We start from the raw sequence: 13113 nt of genomic DNA on the forward strand, positions 1-13113 counted from the left end.
TTGCAACACAGACCTGAGAGGTCATCATGTTTGGTCCATTATCTACTTTCAGCACTGATCTCCTATCCCAACTGGTTCCTCCAGCAATCATTTTCTTAGTGATCCCTTCTCTATTCCATCTGCCTTCTCCCCTCCACTCATGAAGGAGGTTTCCAGCTGGAAATCTTCCCTATTTTAAACTAATTTTTATTTGGAGTCCACACTTGGTGGTGCTCAGAGTTCATTTCTCACACCATGTTGGGGTCCCTTCTAGCAGCGCTCAGGGGCTCATGCTGTGTGAGGAATCCAGCTCAGGTTCCCTGTATGTAAAACAGGCATTCAGTCTGTTGATCTATCTCTCTGGCCCGAAATTCAGTTGGATCAGAAGGCTGTGAATTCTTTGGTTCCCCACTGTTCTGTCGTTGTTTGTGGCTAGCAAATATCCCATCACTTACAAATATGTTAGAATTTCCTAATAATATTGTAAGATGTTGATTTCTCTAATTTGTTCATCATCATTCCAGCATACTGCATTGACCAAGATATGGCCCAGTGATGAGTAATTCCAGATCTGTTTCCTTAAAAATATCAAAAGTTGGGGGCTGGAGCGATAGCACAGTGGGTAGGGCATTTGCCTTGCACGTGGCTGACCCGGGTTTGATTTACAGTATCCCATATGGTCCCCTGAGCACTGCCAGGAGTAATTCCTGAGTGCAGAGCACCAGGAGTATCACCTGAGCATCACCAGGTATGACCCATAAAGCCAAAAAAATATATATCAAAAGTTTATTTGTATATATTGGAATCATGCACGTTGACAAAACTTATTGCTTAGTGTTATTATTCCTGCCATCTTAAAAACAACTTGATTAAGGGGGGGAAGAAAAAAAACCAACTTGATTAAGTAAAATGTGAGTGTTATTACTCTCACGTAGATGATGCTATAAGAGCACAGGAGGTGAAACCCAAGGTCACACAACTAATCAGTGTTTGAGGTAAATGTAGAAGTCAGGTTTCCCCTCTACAGTTTGTCTCTCCCATTAGATTAAATTGCTTCTTCAGAGAACTGCAGAAACGACATTTTAGATGGCATTTAGATTTATTTTTAAAGTTGATCTGGCTCCATCACAAATATTTATTTTAAAACCACCTGATTTGTAACAGAATCCTGGAGTATCAACCCTGCTTGAGTTGATGATTTCATTACCAGCTGCTGAAACACTTCAATGGGAAGATGTGAAATTCCCGCAGGAAATGACTCCAGGCAGCTCTGAATAAGTAAGGAAATTAAATGACTAACTTTAATGTTTCCTGGCTTTTGTCTATCTTAATTAACAATTTATTTTGGTAAAGGAAAAACTGAATAACTTTCTAATAATCAACAGGTAGAACTTCATATTTGTTTAGAGTCAAGACAAGATTCAAATGTTTTTATTTTGGGAAAAGAAAAAAACTGACTTGAATAACTTTCAGTCATCATATTTATTAAACAGCTCCTTTAAAAAAGCCAAACAATTATAGCATGTGTGTGTGGGAAATATCAATTTCCTTCTCATAGTTCCCAAAGGTGTACTTGAGAAAAATGTGTTGATTATTAACAGGGCTAATATTTTTGTGGTAATGTTATTACCAAGCAGCTACAATAATTGGAGTTTGGGGTTGGCAGAAGTTTTTCAGAAAGACCACATTATTAATCTATATATTTTATTAAATATAGCATAATATATTGAATTTGGTACTACTTTGATTAGAATTTGATATGATTCTTATTTTGCTTCCACTCATTTACTCAACAATATTTACTGAATGCCTGCTATTTGAGACATATATTTTTTATGTGCTGAAAATACATGATCAATTAAACAAAGTTCTTGCTTTTATGGAGGTTACATTTTATATGAGGGAGACAGATTAACAAAAGGAATGTAGGAAACCACATCAGGTAATGGTAAGTATGATGAATTAGGAGCATCTAATGAATTTGTACAGTTCTGAATCAGTCCTTCTAGAAATTTAATAGCTTGAGATTTCATCATTCATTGTGGATGCATTGTGACAAGTACTGTGTCATTCTGACTCGTCTTAAACTCTATAAATATTTAGGATAAACTTTTTGTTGTTGATGTTTTGGATCCACACTTGGCAGTCCCCCGGGTTCATTCCCGACCTTGTGTGCTCCACTTGTGGTGGTGGTTTGAGGACTCTTTGGGGTGCCATGGATCAAACAAGTCAGTTATATGGAAGATACATGCCCTCGCTGCTGTACTGTTTCTCCAGCCCTGGGATAAAATTTTTACTTCAAGGACAATAAAGACCAATTTGAGAAAAGCTTATTATATGTGGCTTTTTATTTATAACCTTCTTTATAAATAGTATCTCTTAGGAATGAAGAGAATGAGGTACAATTTTGTTACTTTGATAGAGCTATTAACCATATTGCCAAGCAAACATGTATACAAACTGTATTAATAGTTAGGTTAAGGGATATCAACTATATTTTGAGTGATGTTAATAAAAGCCAAAATCTATTTCATTATCACAATAGCAACAGGTGGTACATTGGTTGAACAATATGGTAGCACTGTATCACTGTTATCCCATTGTTCATCAATTTGCTCGAGCGGGCACCAGTAATGTCTCCAACAATATGGTAAGTATAGAAATTCTCTTTAATAGTGAAAAGGAGAGAACTAAATGTAGCAAGAAAGGTGAGAGGTAAAGTTCAAGGTCTGAAGTACAGTTTCCATGAAATGAATTTCTGTACACCATAATTTTGCTGAATAATCATAAGATAGCAAACAGGACACTCTGTCCCATCAGTCGTATGTTCCAGTGAAAACAGAGTTGAGGCAAAGGATGTTTTCTGTAGGGCAGTTCCAGGAAATAATACAGGAAAGACAGAAAGAAATCAAATGGTAGAAGATTCCTTGCAGTTAGAAATATTGTAGTGTTTACAACTAACATAATTTTTTGTTCCTTGGGCTTTATAACTTTAGGTAGCTAAACTGTCTCTGACCTTTGAAACTATTCATCTCACCAAACATTGGCATCATCTCTTTTTACCTTTGGTGTTAATATTGACCTCTGGGTTCCCTACATCTTCCTCAAATATTTCTTCTTATTAGTTGCAACAAACCAATCCAGAACATATGAATAATTGCTCAAGAATTAGAAAATGACTGCCAATTACCTCAGTCTAATTCCATGACATAGAACATATTCATAAGCGTCTTACAACAGATTTGGCTTGACTTCTCTAGAACTGCCTCAAATCCTCTAATTTACTATCTGCTCTCATTCCAAGACTTTGCAGATATGTGTGTGAAAGAGGGTGTATACCACCTTCTAAAGTCTACTCATCTACCAAGTATCCACATTTCAGGTGATAACTCTGCTTATTCTGGCTAGTTGTTCTCAAGTCAGTTCTGGGTTTGTTATGTGAAAGTCAGAGGAGAGCTTTTGTTGATGTGAGTGATACCAGTTAATTGGGTGTCATCTGAAAAAGTCATTAAACTTTACTGTGATGATAGGGACACCTCCTCCCAACTTGTTATTATCAGCAGATATTTTGCTAAGGACACTAACAATGAACTTGAGATCTTTCCAAAGTGTAATGAGAAAGAAAATTATTCTTTATATTTAGTCTGGTACTCAGGGTTCTCTTCATGTGATAGGGTTATTGAGTTTTCTTTCAATTTTTATTCTGGTAAGAACTAAAGATACTAAATATCTTTAGGTAAAGATATGTAAAGATAGGTAAAGAACTAAATATCTTTAGGTGAACTAAAGATATGTGAACATCATTGTTACCTGCAGGCACAATGTTGCTCTTTACAACTTATTAATTTCTCCTAACTATAGTTTTATACTTAATGATTCACAACTCCCTACTTTTTCTGACCTAAAGCCCCTTTCTGTGCTTCTGTGAGTTTGACTATTTTAGACACTTAATATGAAACTATCTAGTACTTGTCATTTAGTGACAGATATTTTTATTCTTTTAATGTCTTATACTAATATGTAAACAAGTATAATATGTGAGATACAAAATTAGATATGTATATATTTATTTCATTTAACATAATAACTTTAACATTCATCCATTCAACTTGCTACATATGGTATGTAGAATTTCTTTCTTTTCAAATACTGGATAATAATTCATTGATATATACAGTATGCTTTATTTTTTTATCTAGCCCCCTGCTGATTGACATATCTATTCTGTCTGCATCTTTTGTGGACAGTGCATCCATGAACACAGAATGGCTAGTACCCTCTTGAGATCCTCATTTTGATTATTTAGATATACACTCAGAGGAGAAATTTCTGGATATATAGTAGTTCAGTTTTTAATGTTTCAAAGTATCCCCATACTGTTTTCGATAGTAGCTATACCATTTAACATTTCCATCATCTGTATACAATGGATGTAATTCCTCTACATCCCTACCCAATATGTGATCCTGATGGGAAGCATAGAAAGGGCAGAATCTCACCCATTATGAACCTGTTACAATTCAAATCTGATTCTAGTCAATCCCCTGTCAACTAGGTAAAAGAAATTCAAAGGACAGGGAAATGTCTTAAAGATCACAGAGATTACAGTTAGCCAACTACATAGTAAAGCAATTTCTACAAGAAGGTTTACTCAGTTTCTACCACAAATTCTTGGTATCAAAAACAAAGAATCAAATAGGGGACTTCCTTAAGAAATCAATGAGCCATAAGCAATATGGAAATTTTTATAGTCCTGATTGAGACAATGTAGCTATAACAAGACAGGTTTGAGACAACTAATTAAAAATTGAAGATTGAAGTGATCTTCCCAAGAAACTGGGGATAAGATGCTGTTAAAAAGGTACTACAGGGGCTGGAGTGATAGTACAGTGGGTAGGGTGTTTGCCTTGCATGCAGCCAATCCGGGTTCAGTTCCCAGTACCCCATATGGTCCCCCGAGCACTGCCAGGAGTAATTCCTGAATGCATGATCCAGGAGTAACCCCTGTGCATTGCCGGGTGTGATCCAAAAAGCAAAAAAAAAAAAAGGAAAAAAGTACTACAAATTTGTGATATGATTGTTATATTGAGGCATGGCTTTTAAAAAGGCCAAGGCAGGAGAAATAGTGCAGCAAGCAAGGTATTTGTTTTGCACGTGGCTGATGTAGGTTCTATTCTTGGCCACAGAGGTTCCCCTGAGCCCCACTAGGAGTGATCCCTGAACTCAAAACCAGTATTTATGTCCTGAGCACTGCCAGGTGTGACCCAAGAACCAAAAAAAAAGTGTGTGTGTGTATGCATGTGTGCATGATGTGGTGTGTGTGTGTGTATGTGTGTGTGTGTGTGTGTGTGTGTTTGCAGGGCAGAAAGATGTCAGGTGATGATTTTTTTGAGATAGGTGAAGAAGGGCATTCATCATACAGTTCTGTTTTTTGTGTTTATATGCTAAAGTACACATATGATGAGTCAAATTATATACATAATTTATATAAAGTTTCTGAACAATTCAAAGTGTTAAGTTTTCATTAGCTGCTTATTACCTGGTGGCACTATTGTTTTCTGACATTAGGGTGGTTTTAGAAGTCTGAGAATGAAATGGATCCAGGGAACTTTATAACTCAGGGACCAGGTTCTAAAAAGCAAAGTACATTAACGTGTTTCTTAAACTGTTGCTTGTGCCCTTTAGTGAGATTCAAAGTAAATTTAGGGGCCTGTCATTTTTCTAAAAATAGAAACAAAATAGAGAAAAATAAAACTCCCTTCATGATGGTAGCTGCTAGTTTACTTATATTAGTTCCTCATCACAGATATCAATGCTACTTCTTTTGAGTATGTATATTAATCAGTTGTGGGTGGGCAATAATGAAAATTTAGACTTAGTAGGTCCAATGGGGCCTGAAAGTCTATATTTCTAATAAGCTTTCAGATGATTATAGGGATCTCACTTTTAGGAGCAAGTCATTATAGCTCACGTGTGTGAGATATTTGTCTCCCTCTCTCCTCTTTCTCTACTTACATCCCCTGCTTTCCTTCCATTCTAACCCATCTACTGAAAATAAATTTAGGTATGATAAAACAAAGAATTCCAGAATCAGGGAACAGAGAATACAGCACTTAAAGTGTATGCCTTCTATATGGTCAACCCTGGTTCATTTCCTGGCATGATTCCTAGCACTGTGGGGTAAACCCTAGATGTTTCCAAGCACCATGAGAGGGTTCCAGAAAATCCCCAGCATTGCAACATCCGAGCAGCACCTTTATCAATTCTAAATAGAACTTTGATAAAAATAGTGAAAAACCATTGTAGACACATTACTTTAACTTCTTAACTACAATAATTAAAAAAAAACATCAACAAGATTAAAAATCTTAGATTCAAGGGAGAAAAATTCCAGTGATATCCAAATAAGCATATGCAAAGCAATGGCTGCTCTGAGTGGGGTGGAGTGGCACCATCATGGGGAAAGTTTATGTGGGAGCAAAGGCAAACTCCAAATGACAAGTGAGTGTCTGTCAGGACCATTTGAGGCGGCTGGAACTCTCGGCTCTTTGAGATATTTGGTGTGTGGGAAGCCTGGGCTATGATAAATTTTTACAACACATCATCTGTGACCCTAGAAAGTCTTTGGTGGCAAGGCCAGAGCACACAGGCAAGTTGACCTAGAGAAGGGCCAAGTACAAGTGGGAGGAAGAAAGGAAGCAGCCGGGGAGATGGCAGTCGCCATGAGGGTTGTGTTTGTTTTGTATCACTCAGGCTCTGAGACAGAATGGGATGTGCTGGGGTGAATCAGGTAAGGGATGTCCAGGCTGTGACCTCTCTCCACAGTGCTCTGGTGGCAGGCCTGTGCCCCATTTCTGTATCTCACTGTCAGATTACCTGGCCACAGCACAGTGAGCTGAGAGCAACTCATTCAGGTGGGCCCATGCAGGCCAGGATGTTTTCTCGAAGGCTGACTACTGCAGCTGCGGTGGCTGTCACTGCAGGGTGACCGACATGCTCCCCGCACAGTCAGTCTTCAGCACTCGGGAGCACCTTCTCCTTCCACTCTCCACGCTGCACTCATGGGTCTCCCCTGCCCCTCTCTCTGTCTGCCTCATTCTCCACTGGCTAGAGGGTCAGGAAGTCAAAATCTACCAGTCTGCTTTCTGGGAGGGCTGCAGAAGTGGGATCTGTAAGGCTGACCACCCACCTGAACCCTGGGACTCACTCCTTTCTGCTCCTCAATTACCCCCTCTTCTTCTTGCTAGTTTGGTCTACCCCACTGCAGGCACCTCTGTTTTGCTCATAGACACCACTCTCTGTGGCTCCAAGGAATGTTTCTAAACTTGTGTTTTTTTTCAGGCTCCTTGGGCACCTTTGGACAGTGTCCTACTCAACGATCAGGCCTCCAGGCCTGATCTCTCAAACCGACTGAGCAACAGAATTGGGGGCTCGAGGCAGCTCTGCTGCCCCTAGCATTCTTCCACTGAGGAGAACTCACCTCTCCGACATTTTAGATGCTTCCTTTAAAAAAGTGTTCTTTCCTGGTACAAGCATGAACCTTACCCAGGTTCAATTCTCAACATCACACAGTCCCCCCAAGCATTACTGGGTGCAGCCTTGGAGCCAATGAATACCACTGAATTTGACCTTAGAGACCCTTAGTTCTGACAAGTGGTCTAGGTATCCCCAGACTGCAGGACCCAAGTAGTGTTACATCCTTGTGCCCTTCACAGCTAGGGTCTCCAGGCTTCCTAAGTACTGCTGGGAGCCCTCTCAAATAAATTTTAAAACAAAATTTAATGTGAAATGTATTCTCTTCTTTCTACCTGTCCTTACTCTAATGCCATTTTGTCCTGTAAATTCACAATCTATTTGAAGAATTTTCTTTTTGTTTTGTTGTGTTTTGGGGCCACATCTGACAGTGCTCAGGGTTTACTCCTATTTTGAGCTCAGGGATCACTCCTGGTTGTGCTCAATGGATCATATGGGGTGCTGGGCATTGAACCCATGTCAGCCATGTGCAAGGCAAGCAACTTAGCCACTATACTATTGCTCTAGTCCCATGCATTTGAGGAACTTTAAGTGGTTCTATTGTGAAAGGCAGTATTCCAAGGCCTTATATACTCACAACATATCTAAGGCTGGATAGTATGTGCATTCTACAGTGCAGAATATGACCTGCCCAGAGGCACATGGCATGCTAAATGGTAGGTCTAAGACTCTGAATATAAAACAGCTACACAGCTTTCTTTGTACATTCTTGGCAACCTTCTTATACCAACATCTGCTATTATTCTTACAAGCACTTAATTTCTTTGTATTCAAACTCCTGAAGAACACTGTCATTTTTTTTCAACCCCTGGCAGGAAACTTATAATTTAGAATTTTGGAGATTGTCTCAACCTCAAATATTTTATCACACTATGTAAATAAGTACTCTTTACCCAATTTGAAGCTTGTTAAGGTGTGGTCAGTGTATACAAATGCCTTGGACATTGTAGAAAATCAGTAACTACCTGTAAAATTGAATTTGATAATGTGGGCAAACAAGTCAGGCTTATTTCAGATTTGTGTTAGGGAGATAGATAGTCAATGATCCAAATCCAATATCACGCTTTGTTAAAGCAACAAGCACCCATTTTACGAGGTCACAAATGACTAGCACCTGTGTGTGTGTGTTGAAGGCCAATGGCAGTACAGCATGAGAAAGAAAAGCTTTTCTGCCTCCGTTCTCTTCCAACTTCAGCAGAGAGGGCGAGCCACCATGGCCTGGCATTCTCTAAGACTTATCTGGACTATTTGTTCCTACCATTCAATTCTTGCTTTCAGCAGATCACCACTCTGTGAATTCTCCTGCTATTTCAGCATGAGCTGATCTGTTTGTAAGAGAGGCTAGTAGTTCCTAGATCTAGTCTATTACTCTATGATCTCCTATACTCTTCAGGGAAGTTGACTTGTTTGATTTTGGTTTTGAGGCCACACTCAGTGGTGTTCAGGGGCTACTCCCTGCTCATTGCCTGGGAGGGTCACTCCCAGTGGTGCTCATACAGGTTTGGGGATCGAGCTCATGCTTCCTCCAAGCAAAGCCTGTTCTTGGCCCTTTGAGCTATCTCTTAGAAAGCTTGAACTTTAGAAAATTCAAGGTAGAAAAGTATTTCTTTTGTCAGTGTTGGTACTGAGGATCTTTAATCTTCCTTTATTTTTCTCTTTTTTTGTTGTTTTTGTTTTTGGGGGGAGTGTGAGGCACATCTAGTGGTGCTCAGGGATTACTCCTGGCAGTGTTTGGGAAGCAAGGGTCAAACCCAGGTTGGCCTCATGCAAGGCACAAACCTATCCCTCAACTCGTTGTGCTATGTCTCTGGCCCCCTTTATATTCCTGTTTTGAAAGCACAGAGAAACACTGTATTCTCATTAGTGCATTGTTCAAAGCATTAGTGCACTGCTTGACTTGTGAAGGATTCAGGGTTCCTCTTCTGCTTTTCTGTATCAACTTGGAGTTAACTTTTTACAAATGACAAACTGTAAAATACTGTTGCCAGGGAAGGATACTTGTCATTGATTGGTTAATAACTGCAGGAATTTCTTCTTACCTTTCCACTCTACCAGCCTTTTAAATTCGGGACAGTCAAGCCCCTCTCCCTTTTGGAGTGAAATCCTGTTTGATCCTAATAGACCAGCCTAAAACAATTCTCAGAAAGTCTGACAATGGCAGTAATCGAGAAATTAAATTGCACCACAAGTTGTCATTCAGCAACGCCATTTACAGACAGAGCTATTTTGAAGCCATTTTTTTAAAAAAAGCTATCCATCTCAAACTTGCCATCTGCCTACAGTTTCTGGACTCTTCTATTGCGTTCGCTAAGAGATTAGTCTCCACGGCCAACTTCCCTCTCGCTCTCCTGTGACACTCTGGGAGACTCTTATGGGAAGAAGGCAATTTATTTCAGCAGAACAACCACATGGCTAAAGTATACAGGCAATTATACAGAGCAAATGTATCAACTTCTGCCACAGGAGGCAGGAGTTCCCTTTCTGGTCATTAATAATGAACACTCTTCAGTAAGTAGGAAAACATTTACCAAATAAAATGGCCTGTTATAGATGATCCCCAGGCAGCTGAGCAAATGTGTGGCCATCAAGGCAAGAGCAAAGTGCGCAAGGCTGGACCGCTGAGCCGTGGTGCTTGGTTGTCCTGGAAGTATCCCCAACCCAGGAGAAGATGTGACCCATTGGCTCTTTGTGCAGAAATGTCTAGTTTGCAAAGAAGTGGCCTGGTCTTTTTTGTATTGCGATTCCATTGCTTCCTTTCCTGGCAGCTGCATAATTGGGAATGCCGCGAAATCAAAAGGAGAAGGAAGTAAATGAGAGCCGGGAAGTGTCAAGTTGATCTACTGCGGTGTTAGGGGAGGGGAGGAGCGCTGAGCAACTCCAGATTTCTCGTTGAGCCCCCTCATGCATTCACCCACCAGTTTCCATGCTCAGTCCTCACACTCCTGACCCTCTCTGAAGACTCCTGTTTATTGGCTACACTGACTTGGTCTTACACACACTCATTCAGCATCGTCTCTGCAGATCTTTTTTTAATGAACAAAGTCCTTGAAAAGGTGCTGACATTTTAATGCCTCCAATTGCTACTTAATATTGAGAAAACAAGCTTTGTGCCGCATTCAAAGCCTGTTCAAATCCAAACGTTCTGGGTTTTCAGCCACCTCTCTAACACTTGAGCTGTAATCAGAAGAGACATGGAACATGTGCACTTCAGGCCACTCCTATTAAAGACAGCTGCCTATTGCCTAATTAATTTTCATCACCCTGATGAGGTATGTGTGTACTGCCCCTTCTCACAGATCGATGACTGTAGGCAGTGGAATGATAAAACCTGAAGGCTCAAACAAAGATTTTGCTTTTGATGAATTCTGCAAAGGGCAGAATGGTGAAGCAATAATGGTAAGAAAAAGCCATTAATAATAGTGTGATGAAACCTGTGGCTTCTCGGCCTCTGTAAAACATGTAGCCCAACTCTGGTTTTTTACCCAACTCTCTAACATGCCCAGTCTACCACATCAGTTTTGTGGATTGCATGCCTGTATACTTTCCTTCCAATAAACTATGTATGCTGGAATGATGAGAGCCAAGTTGGAAACTCTGAGCTTTTTAACTTCAAAGAACCTTAAGAGCTTTCAAAATGTTATGAAGGCTTTTTAAATGTAGTCATGGTACTCACACACCTTTAAGGGCAAATTTGAGCAAAGCACCGAGCGATTGGGCATGTGGTCTCTTCTCCCCAGGACTTACTGTCCCACAGGAACTAAGACAACAAAGACAATCACCATGCATATTAGAGCAAAAACCAGTAAACATAACATGCTATGGGAGTAGATCCAGTCCTAAAAAGTGGGAAAGGCTTTCCAGCGAGGTCATACAAAAGTATCTCATTTAAGCACTAGTAGAAGTCAGTAGGAGAAGGAAAGGAACTTGGTAAATAATATCATATTGGGTCTAAGAGCTGCAATCTTAAAACCGTGGAGATGAAAATAAATATAAAATATTAGCAAGAACAAGCAGCTCTGTTGTTTATACCAACTATATTTTGGTAATATCCATCATCCAATCTTTCCAAACCATTAGAAATAGGGTTTTCTTTAAACAGAGATGATCTACCAACATCCGTTCATGATGAAAACCCTCACCAAAATGGGTTTTGGAGGAAATTTCCTCAAGATAGTCAAAACCATCTACCATGAACCTATGGCAAGCATTATCATCAATGGGGAAAAACTAAGGGCCTTTCCTCTAAGATCGGGAACAAGACAAGGATGCCCACTCTCACCAGTTTTCTCTTCAATATAGTACTGGAAGTATTAGCAATAGCCGTTAGGCAAGAAAAAGATATTTAGGGCATTCAGATAGGAAAGGAAGAAATGAAACTCTCACGATTCGCAGATGATATGAAACTATATCTAGAGAAGCCTAAAAGCTCTACTAAGAAACTCTTAGAAACAATTGACCTGTACAGTAAACTCGCAGGCTATAAAATCAACACCCAAAAATCCATGGCCTTCCTATATGCAGACAATGAGACAGAGGAAAGAGACATGAAAAAAGCAATCCTGTTCACAATTGTGCCCCAGAAAATCAAATACCTTGGAATCAGCTTAACTAGAGAAATAAAGGACCTTTACAAAGAAGACTATAAAACACTACTCCATGGAATAAAAGAGGACATGAGGAAATGGAAACATATCCCCTGCTCATGGATAGGGAGAATCAACATTGTCAAAATGGCAATACGCCCCAAAGCATTATACAGATTTAACATGATCCCTATAAGGATACCCATGACATTCTTCAAAGAAATGGATCAAGCAATCCTGAAATTCATATGGAACAATAAATGCCCACTGATAGCTAAAACAATTCTTGGGAAAAAGATGATGGGAAGCATCACCCTCCCCAACTTTAAACTTTACTACAAAGCGGTAGTAATTAAAACAGCATGGTACTGGAAAAAGGAGAACCGCAGACCAATGGAACAGAGTGGAATATCCCTACACACAACCCCAAATGTATGATAATCTAATCTTTGATAATGGGGCAAGAGATGTGAAGTGGAGCAAGGAAAGCCTCTTTAACAAATGGTACTGGCATAACTGGACAACCACATGCAAAAGAATGGGCTTAGACCTCGACCTGACACCCTGCACAAAAATCAAATCAAAATGGATTAAAGACCTTAACATCAGACCACAATCCATAAGGTACATCAAAGACAAGGTCGGCAAAACCCTTCATGATATTGAAGCTAAAGGTATCTTCAAAGATGACATGGAACTAAGCAATCAAGTAGAAACAGAGATAAACAAATGGGATTATATTAAACTAAGAAGCTTCTGCACTGCAAAAGACACAGTGACCAGAATTCCAAGGCAATCTACAGAATGGGAAAGGATATTCACCCAATACGCATCCAATAAAGGATTGATATCAAGGGTATATAAAGCACTGGTTGAACTCTACAAGAAGAAAACATCCAACTCCATCAGAAAATGGGGCAAAGAAATGAACAGAAACTTTTCCAAGGAAGAGATACAAATGGCCAAAAGGCACATGAAAAAATGCTTTTCATCACTAATCATCAGGGAGATGTAGATC

The sequence above is a fragment of the Sorex araneus genome, chromosome 2 (genome assembly GCF_027595985.1).
Source record: "Sorex araneus isolate mSorAra2 chromosome 2, mSorAra2.pri, whole genome shotgun sequence".
In the NCBI taxonomy this organism is placed as follows: domain Eukaryota; kingdom Metazoa; phylum Chordata; class Mammalia; order Eulipotyphla; family Soricidae; genus Sorex; species Sorex araneus.